The sequence below is a fragment of the Hyla sarda genome, chromosome 4 (genome assembly GCF_029499605.1).
Source record: "Hyla sarda isolate aHylSar1 chromosome 4, aHylSar1.hap1, whole genome shotgun sequence".
NCBI lineage: Eukaryota > Metazoa > Chordata > Amphibia > Anura > Hylidae > Hyla > Hyla sarda.
The window spans coordinates 79098219-79109906 of NC_079192.1; positions in this window are offsets into that span (position 1 = coordinate 79098219).

Here is an 11688-nt window from a genome sequence, read left to right on the forward strand (position 1 = left end):
TTGAAATCAATGGGATCCTTTTCAGGGGTTCTTCGCACTACAGACATTTAGCTAACGCATTGCACTACTTCGTCGGTAGAACCATGAAAAGCCATTGCCGTCTCTGTAGACGGCAATGCAGTACCGGCAGAACTCCGCACAAAGGCGTAACATATTCATTCTTTAGGGTGCGTTCACACGCTCTTTGTTTTTGCGGGCTGCGTATTTGAAAGGGTGCGGGCTCTTCTCGGCAGATTTTCCACGGAGGAATTTACGCTGCGGAAAATCCGCCGCAAGCCCTATTGAAGTCAGTAGGGACTGCGGCGGATTTTCCGCAGTGTAAATTCCGCTGCGGAAAATCTGCTATGGACAGCCGAGAAGAGCCCGCACCCTTTCAAATACGCAGCGGAAAACCCGCAAAAACAAAGAGCGTGTGAACGCACCCTTTAATTGACATCCTTTTTTCCGCCAGTGAAATTCCGCTGCGGTGATTCCACAGTCTGAACAGAGCAGCTAAATCCCATTGAAAACAATAGGAATCTTCGACTAGCGGAATTCCGCCGGCGGAATCTTCGCAGTATGGACAAGCCCTTAAGCAGAATGCTGACAGATATGAATAACCTAGTACGAACCTATACACACATACTCTGCTTTTGGATCCTGCAAAAAAAAGCTAACGTGTTAAACGTAGCACAAAAATGGAGTGTGAACAGGGCCTTAGCAAAGGGCAGGAATGTTGTCAGACTGGAGGGTTGCTGGAACCTATATTATGTATTTTATTTTTTTTAAACAGGCTTCCATCCCAGAAATCTGCTGCCATCCAGAGAACGGGATGCCACTGTATACTGTAGTGGAGAGCAGCGGATGCAATTCATTTCAATAACCTGAACAAAGTCATTTAGGGGGAGATTTATCAAAACCTGTGCACAGGAATAGATGTCCACATCAACCAATCAGGTTATACAGCCCATTGAAATGAATGGCCTCCACTGCTCTCCACTAATATACATGGACAGATAACTGACGAAGCACTAAACATAGTGTGAACCTAGCCCTGTGCTTGGGGAATATCATGTGCTATTGACCAGCTGTTAGCCAGTAGCACTTGTGATTTCTTGACAATTGCGCTCGGCATCTGGACCTACCACTGCGAAGGGTACAGCCACGCTACATTTCATATCATAGTATCATGCCGAAAATGGGATGCTGATGCATAATGTTAACAAGAGCAGCGAACCCCATTCACTTCTATGGTCGAACAGAGTCCCCTAGTGACTCAGTTTGGGACATATGCGCTATTTTAAATGAACTCATAACGGGCGCTGTTGTGCTTCTGAAATAATGCCTACTTCCAGAAAGGAGTCACTTCGGCCATAGAAATAAATGGGGTCCACTGCTCAAGAGTATGCTGACAGGTACGATTAATGGGGGGCAGGATTGCAGTGTGAATATACCCTTAATGCGGCATCTCCAGGCGCTGACTACAATACAGAGATGCATGGGGCTTTACATGAGGCAATTACTGCCCAAACATTTCCATTTGCACTTTTTTATTGCAGACAGGACCTGGAATTGCTGCTTTATAGAGCGGCATGTCCAGGTGCAGGCCACATTTATTACTGAATTGCAAGCTCTGGAGGCCACACCTTACACTGGCCACTCACTAATACCTGGGATCCACCCGGCCACTGTTAGGCTAGGTTCAGACTACGGAATTTCCAACAGAAATTCAGTCTTAAAATTTCCGTCCGAAATTCCGCTTGCTAAAATGTCTAGTGTAGTGAATGGGTTTCCGTTCACAAATTCACACTTCGGAATTTGTGAAGCGGAAAATCCGCTTAGAAATTTCCGTCTGAAGAAAGGCGGTGCTCTTTCTTTAGGCGGAAATCCGCGCGGATCACATTGCAGTCTATTGGAGACTGCAGTGTCCGTGCGGTCCTAGTGCCGACTGATTCAGCTGGCGCTGGCCGCACTCGGAATCTCCGGGCGGAAATTTTCTGCCTGGAGATTACATAGTCTGAACCTAGCCTTAAAGGCTATGTTCACATATTGTTCTAGGGGGAATCTAGAATCTAGGGGGAATTTATAAATGGCTGAAAATAAAGGCCAAAGATACTGTCCCAAAAGCATTGTGTGAACATAGCCTAAAGTGGCAAGTTCAGTTCACTCGTATTGGGCAGGAATGCAGTGTGAATGTAACCTTACTACATCTGCCCTTCTGAGGCTGTGTTCACATGTTGCGGTTTTGCCAAAATGATTGCAAAATTGTACTATGTTACAGCAATTGCACAAAACATAATAATAAAGCATAGTTATCATGATGTCTGTCATTTGAGCAAAACCGCAACATGTGAACACAGCCTAAAAGGACGCTGAGGAATGATTTCCAATCCTTGATCCCCATAATAGACTGCAATGTATGTGAGCAGATTCTGCCTGAAGAATGAACAAGTTTATTCTTTTGGCTGCGAAATTTCAGCGGCAGAATGTCCGCTGCTTAAATTCTGAAGTGTGCATTTGTGCAGCGAAACCCATTGCTAGCAATAGAATTCTGCAGCATCAGAGTTTCCTACAAAATTTCCTAAGGGTGCGTTCCCACAGGGCGTATACGCAGTGTATTTGACGCTGCGCAAATTTTACGGCAGCAGCGGGAAATACGCTGCTTATCCCTTGCTCACTATACACACAGGGCTTTCTGGCGCAGCCCTATGTGTGTAGTGAGTTTTGGAGGCGGGGCCATGTGCCGGAGTGTCTGTGACACACGGTCCCGCCTCCAAAACTCACTTCACACATAGGGCTGCCGCCGGAAAGCCCTGTGTGTATAGTGAGCAAGGGATACGCAGTGTATTTCCCGCTGCTGCCGTAAAATTTGCGCAGCGTCAAATACACTGCGTATACGCCCTGTGGGAACGCACCCTAAATGGAATTTCAGTCGTGAACCTAGCATTATGTAGAGCTACAAGTGCCAATCATTTCACCGTTCGGGCTGTATTCACTTTTTTTCCAGCGGACTCAAAAGCCCAATATGCTGCGCTTCTAGTTACATTAATTTACATAAGATAAAATCTGCAGTGTCAAATCCACAGCAAAAACTTTGTGTGACTGTACTCTTCAGCTACGTACAGACACGACTTTTGTTTTGCAGGCCAAAAAAATGCTACAAAAAGCTGCCCCCATATTTTTTTCCTCCATGATGTAGTTTTTGTGGCATTTGTTTAAAAAATAATGTGTAGTAGTAGTATAGGCATTTTTTATTTGTTGTTCTCTCCCCTGCATTTTTGTCATTACAAGTCATGCGATTCTTTCATCATGTGATTCAAAGACTTAACAGAAGAAGAAAAAAATTAAAAATTGGCAACATTTTTACACACATGGCCATTTTTAGTGGTTTTTTTCCACCTGTAAGTCCATAGTAGCCACAATTTCTTGAAAAAAAATAAATAAAAATGCCATACCCATAGAATGCTGACTCCCAGCTAACATCCGGCTACAGCATTTTTGTGGCAAGTAAATACATTTTTTTTTCCCCACAATAATGCCTTGTCTACTTGCAACATACAAACTTAATTTTGGCATATTTTGAACCTTTAAAAATTACATAAATAACAGCCCTCTCATTTTGCACTCCCAAAATGCAGTTTTTGGTGTGTTTTCTTTTGTTTTTTTCCAACAGTAATTTCACTTTAATTTACTGGAGATTGATTTGAATAGGATTCCACAGTCCCATTAAGGGTGCGTTCACACGCTCTCTGTTTTTGCGGGTTTTCCGCAGCGTATTTGAAAGGGGCGGGCTCTTCTCGGCTGTCCATAGCAGATTGTCCGCGGCGGAATTTACGTTGCGGAAAATCCGCCGCAGTCCCTACTGACTTCATTGGGGCTTGCGGCGGATTTTCCGCAGCGTAAATTCTGCTGCGGACAATCTGCTATGGACAGCCGAGAAGAGCCCGCCCCTTTCTAATACGCTGCGGAAAACCCGCAAAAACAGAGAGCATGTGAACGCACCCTCAGACTGCAGAATTTCCGTGGTGGGCATTCTGCTGTGAAATATCTGCTTTACGCATTCTGTCAAAATATAACACTAGTCTTGCGGAATCCCACTGAAATCAATGGGGATTGAATTTCAGCCATAGTCTGTGTTTAGATAAGGCTGCTTTCACATTATAAGTTGCTCCGTTTTAAAGACCCGTAATAATGTCCCGTTAAGAAAACCATTAAAAACTGCAGTTACAAAATCCCATTCAAGTCTATGGGATTTTTACATTATTCGTTTTCACCCATTATAGCCCGTTATGAATAACAGACGTTATTTGTGACGGGAGGAAAATTTTAAATTTAAAAAAGAGCAATTTATAGTGTGAAAGCAGCCTAAAACAGAATTCTGCTGAAATTTCGGTGGGATTTCACAATTCTGTTAACATATCCTAAATAAGCAAGTTACGTTCTGCAATGGCTTATCGTTGCAAAAGTTCAAATATAAAAGCTAAAAAAACAAAACAAGTGACCACATTTTGGAAACTGCACCTCTCAAGAAAGGGTGCAGGGAGCATTTACACCCCACCTAGTTTTAGAACAGTGGGCTGTGAAAATGAAAAATATAATATTCATATTTACAACCCACTGTATAAAAAATCTGTCAAACACCTGTGCGGCTTAAGGGGGACATTTACTATTGCGTTTATGCCGTTCTTGTGGCGGCAAAAAGGCGCATCTTTGAGTGCAGGGTGTTAATGCGCCTTTATGTTGCGCCTTTTTCATATATGCCCTTTTTTAAAACTGACTGTGAAATCCAGCTGTGGGCACTTTCCGAAGCGGGCGACTATATTTATTATTTGCGCCTTTTTACAAAAGGGCGCATAAACCTTAAACATGCAACAAGTTCATTCCATGTTGAGGCAACTTTTCATTGTGGCTGGAGACAGCGAAAACTGAGGTAAAATACAAAAGGTGCCATATTAAGGCCACGCACCTTTATAGTAAATTTGGTGCATGGCAGTCAAAATAGGCACTACAAATTCAGTCAGGAAAAAGGGGCATCGTACAGGCGCCATTGATAAATGTCCCCCTAAATGCACCTTGAGAGGTGTCACATGTGGAGGGGTTTCACTGTTCTGGCCTCCGAACCTCACATTCTAGCCAAATCCTCTCTGCAAAAGCCCAATGTTGTTCCCTCCATTCTGAGCCCTGCTGTGTGCCCGCTTAGCACTATATGTTCACATATGGGGTATTTCCATACTCGAGAGAAATTGGGTTACAAATTTTTCTCCTTTTACCCCTTGTGAAAATGAAAAATGAAGGGTTATACCTGTATTTTAGCGTAAAAATAAAATTTTTCATTTTCACGGTTCACAGTTCCAAAATTTTGTCCAACACCAGTGAGGTCTAAATTCTCATCGCACCCCTTATAACATTCCTTGAGGGGTGTTGTTTCCAAAATAGAGTCACATGAGGAGGGGGGGGGGGGTTCCATTGTCTTGACATCATAGGGGCTTTGTAAATGCGACATGGCCCCCAAAAACTATTTCAGCCAAAATTCTCTCTCCAAAAGCCATATGGTGCTCTTTCCCTTCTGAGCTTTTTCGTGCACTTAACATCCACATGTTTTTGGGGTATTTCCGTATTCAAAAGAACTTTGAGTTACAAATTTTGGGTGTTTTTTTTTTTTTTACCCCTAGTTAAAAGGAAAAATTTGGGTCTACAACAACATGTAAGTGTAAAAAATTAACTTTAAAATTTTTACGCCCCATTGCTCCAAAAATCTTTAAAAACACCAGTGAGGTCTAAATGGTCAATTCACCCCTTGTTACATTCTTTGAGGGGTGTAGTTTCTAAAATGGGGTCACTTTTGCAGGATTTCTCATGTTTTAGAACCTAAAGCTTCAGCAATGGTAATGAAAAAAAATAGCAAAAGTGAAAAGAGGCCCCAAAATCCCCTATGGCCGGGTTCACACGACAGAATGTCTGCATGGAAACACTCCGTGCGGACATTCTGCAAACTAAGACCACTCTGCAATGCATTTCCGTGCAGACTCCACAGAAACATTGAACTTGTTTAATGTTTTTGCGGACACTGGAATCAGGATCATCTGGTGCAGAAATTCTGCCGTCTGCACAGAGCAGGGGAATCCCATTGAAATGCGAAATTAAGCACAGAAATTCTGCCGTATAAACATAGCCTAAGTGTTCCTTCATGTTTGAGGCCTATGGCTGACTCAAGTAACGCACTAGGGCCCCATATGGGATATTTCTAAAAACTGCAGGGTTAACAAACCTTCTGAATTTGAAATACTCTATACTTTTACTCCGTCCGGCTCATTCAATTTAATGGGGTTCAATGTGGGTCAGTAGAGATATGGTAGTGGCCACCTTCCTCTGGATCAACACAGTAGGGTTTTAGATTGCTAGTAGGAGAAGGAAAATAACTCACGGCACTCGATGGTCATGCTTCTTTCGAGGTGACTTCACATGTCGGGAGGGGGTAGAAGTAAAGTGGGACGGCAGGGACCGGCAGAAGCGGCTTGTAGCCGCAAAACGAACGCTCGTCGTCCCGCTTCAAAGCTACCCCCTCCCGACATGTGAAGTCACCTCTTGTGGAATAAACGAAAGAAGCATGACCATCGAGTGCCGTGAATTATTTTCCTTCTCCTACTAGCAAGTTTTTGCATCATATGTGTTTGCTCACTGAGCACCGGTACGAGTCAAGCTCACAGTCTGTTGTTACAATTGCATCGAGGGCCAATTCCTGCAAGGTGTGAGAGTATGTGACAGGTGCAGCAGTGCCGACTGCGCTTTCTTCAGACTTACAGTAGGGTTTTAGGTTGAACTCTTTTTTTTTTTCAACCATACAACTATGTACCTATCTATGTGTTAATGGGAAAAATACCAAACTCCACTAAGCTGATTTCTGGTTACATCATATATCATAAAACCCTAAGCGTCCCCTTCTAATAAAAGTCATATGTTCCCCAAATGGTACTGATAAAAACTACAGATCACAGCGCAAACAATCAGCCCTCATACAGCCCCATAGATGGAAAGATAAAAAAGTTATATAGATCAGAATAGGGCAGGGTTCTGGCTAATAAGGTAAGCTGAAATACCACTTGTCTGGGGCAATTTTAGGCATATTTTTATCAAAAATTATTTTGTCGTAAAAGTAGTAAAATAAAACAAAACGTTAGATATCACTGTTAAATTAGATTTTACTGCAGATCACTTAGTAGGTAAAATCCACAGCACAATTCTGAACAAAGCTACTGATTTGGGCATGCTGCAAATCTAATGTGATAGACCATTATAGATGATGAAAAAACATTAATAAAAACCAGAACCATACAAAGTAAGTAAATAAAAATGTGCAGTAATAAAATTGTGTAATGTTCCTGGGACACCACTAGGTGTCAGACGTCGACCTAATAACATGAGAATGTTACGTAATACTGCTGAAGTTATTACAGTACTGAACTTTAATTCTTCTTCAAAAAAGTTTGTACAGTAGTACGGTAATAGAAAAAACTATATAAATGGGGTATCGATTTAATCGCATTGACCTACCGCAGTGTTTCCCAACCAGTGTGCCTCCAGATGTTGCAAAACTAAAACTCCCAGCATGCCTGGACAGCCTTTCCAGGCATGCTGGGAGTTGAAGTTTTGCAACACCTGGAGGCACCCTGGTTGGGAAACACTGACCTACAGAATGAAGGGAACATGTCAGCTTTACTGTAAAATACACTGTGTAAAAACAAAATCCCTCAAAACTTGTAATATTGAGGTTTTCTTTTCAATTTCCCCCCACAAATAATAATTTTTTGGTTTCATGGTTTTATGGTAAAATTAAAAGTATAATTAAAAAGTACAATTGGTTGTGCAAAAAACGAGCCCTCATATGGGTCTGAAGACGGAAAATTTTTAGTTATGTCTCCTATAAATTCCATACATCCCTAACAGTGACTCAGTTCTGCCATTGAAATCAATGGGGTCCACTGCTCCTGTTAACAGTATACGTCAGCATCCTGTTTTTGGTGGTATGCTGACGTATATATGACCAACGGGTGCATTAAAGAAGTACTGCAGCCGAAGACAACTTATCCCCTATCTGCAACATCCCCGCCTCTGCCATAGAGCTGAATGAAGGGGGCGTGTCTGTTGACCTCTTAGTAAGGTCGAAGACACAAACGTTAGCCATGCAGAACCGCAGCAGTTCCGAGTCCCCGAGCGGGAGATCGCGGGGGTCCCAGTAGTCGGACCCCTCACAATCAAACACTTATCCCCTATCCTGCAGATAGGGGATAAGTTGTTCTTGGCAGCAGTACTCCTTTAAGGCAGTGAGAATTTCTTAGAAGACAGCTCTGGTGCAGTAGAGAGCCATGGGCCTGTGTGTGCATTGCATTTACAAAATTTTTATCCTAACACAAGAATGCTTTCATTCACTGACAGCAATCAGAGATCTTGAAAACTGTGACGAATTGAAAGACAAAGGCCCGTATTTACTAAGGCTAGTTTCACATCAGTGTTTTTGTGTTCTGTTTGAGTGATCTCTGATATACTGTTTGAAGTATATGCATTGTTGTGATCAGGTCTTCTCAGTTTGCTTCAACTCAGTTTGCAGTCAGTTTTTTGGCTGATCAAAAACCTGGCATGCACTATTTTTTTGTCTGCCCAAAAATCCTGACTACAGACATATGGTAAAAATTAACATTCATGGTCTATTCACACGTACAGAATTCTGTGCAGATTTGATGTGCAGGATTTTCTGCTGCAGATTTCAATGTAAACTGAACACAGCTTGAAATCCTGTGCATTAAATCTGCGCAGAATACTGTACGTGTGAATAGACCCTAAACGGGTATTCCAGGATTTTTTTTTATTTGACTATGCTACAGGGACAGTAAAGTTAGTGTAGTTCATAATATAGTGTCTGTACCTGTGTGTGACGGTTTTCTCACAAATCTTATGTGATTTTCACCCCAATATTTATTTTTAACAGCATCCAAAATGCTGAGACTGTTGTCTCAGATTTTTCCCAGGTTGCAATGTGGCTGAGATCTGACTCACTAGTCAGCTGATGACAGGGAGCCTGTCTGCTTCAATGGGTGGAGCGATCGCTTGGTGGGAGAGAGATCAATCTGCAACTAATGCAACAGATGTAGGCACCCTGATTGAAACCCAAAGGTCTTTTGAATGGATGCAGCTCATTTATGTTTCAATGGGTGGGGTGGCTGATGTGTGGGAGGGAGGAAAATGGAATTATGGGATTTGTAGGCAAAAGAAGAAAATTCAAACAGGAAATACCAGTTCACAAAAAGCTAGCCACAATGTTATGATAATCTCACAACATAGCCATTTAGCGCCATGACAAGTGCAGATCCTTCCTAAGCATGTCCATTACTGTCTGACAGGTATGTACTAAAATCACCTTATGGTGGATAACCCCTTTAATGTCTATGGGCTTGTTCTTGCCCCCATGCTTTTCTAAAAGTAGTTCCGTGGCCAGCGGAAGGACATAAGTTGAGCAGAAAAAAATACTGCATGTCCTATTTTTTTCTCAGCTCAACTCCTGTAAAATACCAGACATCTGATGGACCCCATTCAAGTCAATGAGACCGGGCCCCAGCTCAGTTCTCAGACCTATTCAAGGTCCATTCAGGCCAACAAAAAAAGAGCCAAATGGATTATAGGTTCACATCATGATTGGTGCCTCCCTGGCATAGATACCATTTTTTGATGCTGAAATCATCTGCGATCATATCTGTGCACGGACAGGAACTGATGCCATTCACTCATATGACCGGCATGGACTTGATTGTACTCAGCTAGTGGGTCATTTTCCGAGTGTATCCGACTTTTGATTAAGACTTAAAATCATAACAAGCCACAGTTTTCAGTATGGAAAAAAACTAAGTGGTCCAAAAATTATCCAGCCAGAGTCACTAGCTGACTCTGTCGGGATCATTGATATGAATGGGGTATGGCACGGGCTTGACGTGAATACAGCGGTAGCCTGTTTTAATTTTCCTACTGGCCGCCATATGCCCCAAACGTGATGTGAATGCAGCCTAATTCTTAGAGAGGAAAGACAATGCAGCGGAATATTCAGTGTATCACTCTGAATGATAAATCTGACACTTTTGAAGAGTGTCTAGTTTAAAAGCTGTCATCAGGTTAGCCTATACTACTTGATTGTATTGGGCAATAGTGCTTGTGGCACTGACCACAATGGTCACTAGTTATTATCATCTGTTTCACCATATCTATAAAGCTTTGTTATTATAGATATGCAAATGAGCTTCCTCGGTGCACTGGGGCTGTTACCTAGGCCCCAGGTGTACCATTATGCCCACCCACTTCTTTCTGTAACAAGGTTAAATTAAAGGGGTATCCTGGCCAAAGACATCCTATCCCCAAGCTGTCGCTGGGACCCCCCCCCCCCCCCAATCTCCGTGCAGCACCTGCATTCTATGCCGGGCTGCTGCTCCAGTCTCGGGTCTCGGAACGCTCTGTGTTTCTGGGACTGCAGACGTGACGTCAAGACCCCCCCCCCCCATGACGTCACGCCACACCTCCTCCATTCATGTCTATGGGAGGGAGCGTATATATATAAGGCAAATTGGATTTTAATAGCAAAGGCATTATTATGTTTAGTGCCACAAGCACTATTACCCAATTCATGCAAGATAGTATAGGCTAAACTGGTGACAGTTTCCCTTTAAGTTTATACTATAAGTTGTATTAAACCTATGCCAGATTTTGGCACACATAAAGCCAGGCCCCTTTCCCATGAAGCCATTGGTCGTTTTACCTTTTGCCACACTTTTCTAGACCCAGTGGAAAAGTGTCAAAAATGCATAGTAAATGTGATGCAAGAGCTATAAAATCATTTTTTGCTTATGTTGTGCCAAAACTTTGCCAAAATTCTGGTGTGTTTGCAATAGTACATCTGGGCCAAGGTAGGTTATAAATTTGCATAACTTTTCATCATGCATTTGTTACATTAACACAACCCAGTCCTTGCTCAAGCATTGCATCAGGCCCTAGAATATAAATTCTTCAAGGTGTAGTGTATCACATCATGAAGTTAAAGGGATATTCAAGGATTTTTATTTGACTATGCTACAGGGGCTGTAAAGTTAGTGTAGTTATAATATAGTGTCTGTACCTGTGTGTGACGGTTTTATCACAGTTCTCATGTGATTTTCACCCCAATATTTATTTTTAACAGCAAACAAAATTATTTTTCCCAGGTTGTAGTGCGGCCGAGACCTGACTCACTAGTCAGCTGATGACAGGGGGCCTGTCTGCTTCAGTGGGTGGAGGGATCGCTTGGTGGGAGAGAGATCAATCTGCAACTAATGCAACAGCTGTAGGCACCCTGATTGAAAACCACAGGTCTTTTGAATGGATGCAGCTCATTTATGTTTCAATGGGTGGGGTGGCTGATGTGTGGGAGGGAGGAAAATGGAATTATGGGATTTGTGGCAAAGAAAAGTCAAGCATGAAATATCAGTTGACTAAAAGCTAGCCACAGTATTATGGTAATCTCATGAAATAGCCATTTAGCCCCAAGACAAGCACAGATCCTTCCTAAGCATGTCCATTAGTGTCTGCCAGGTACGTGCAAAAATCACCTTATGGTGGATAATCCCTTTAACTTGATAATGTAGCTTTCACCTTCTGATATTACCATGTGTTCTTTATGCAGGAGGATAGATATAG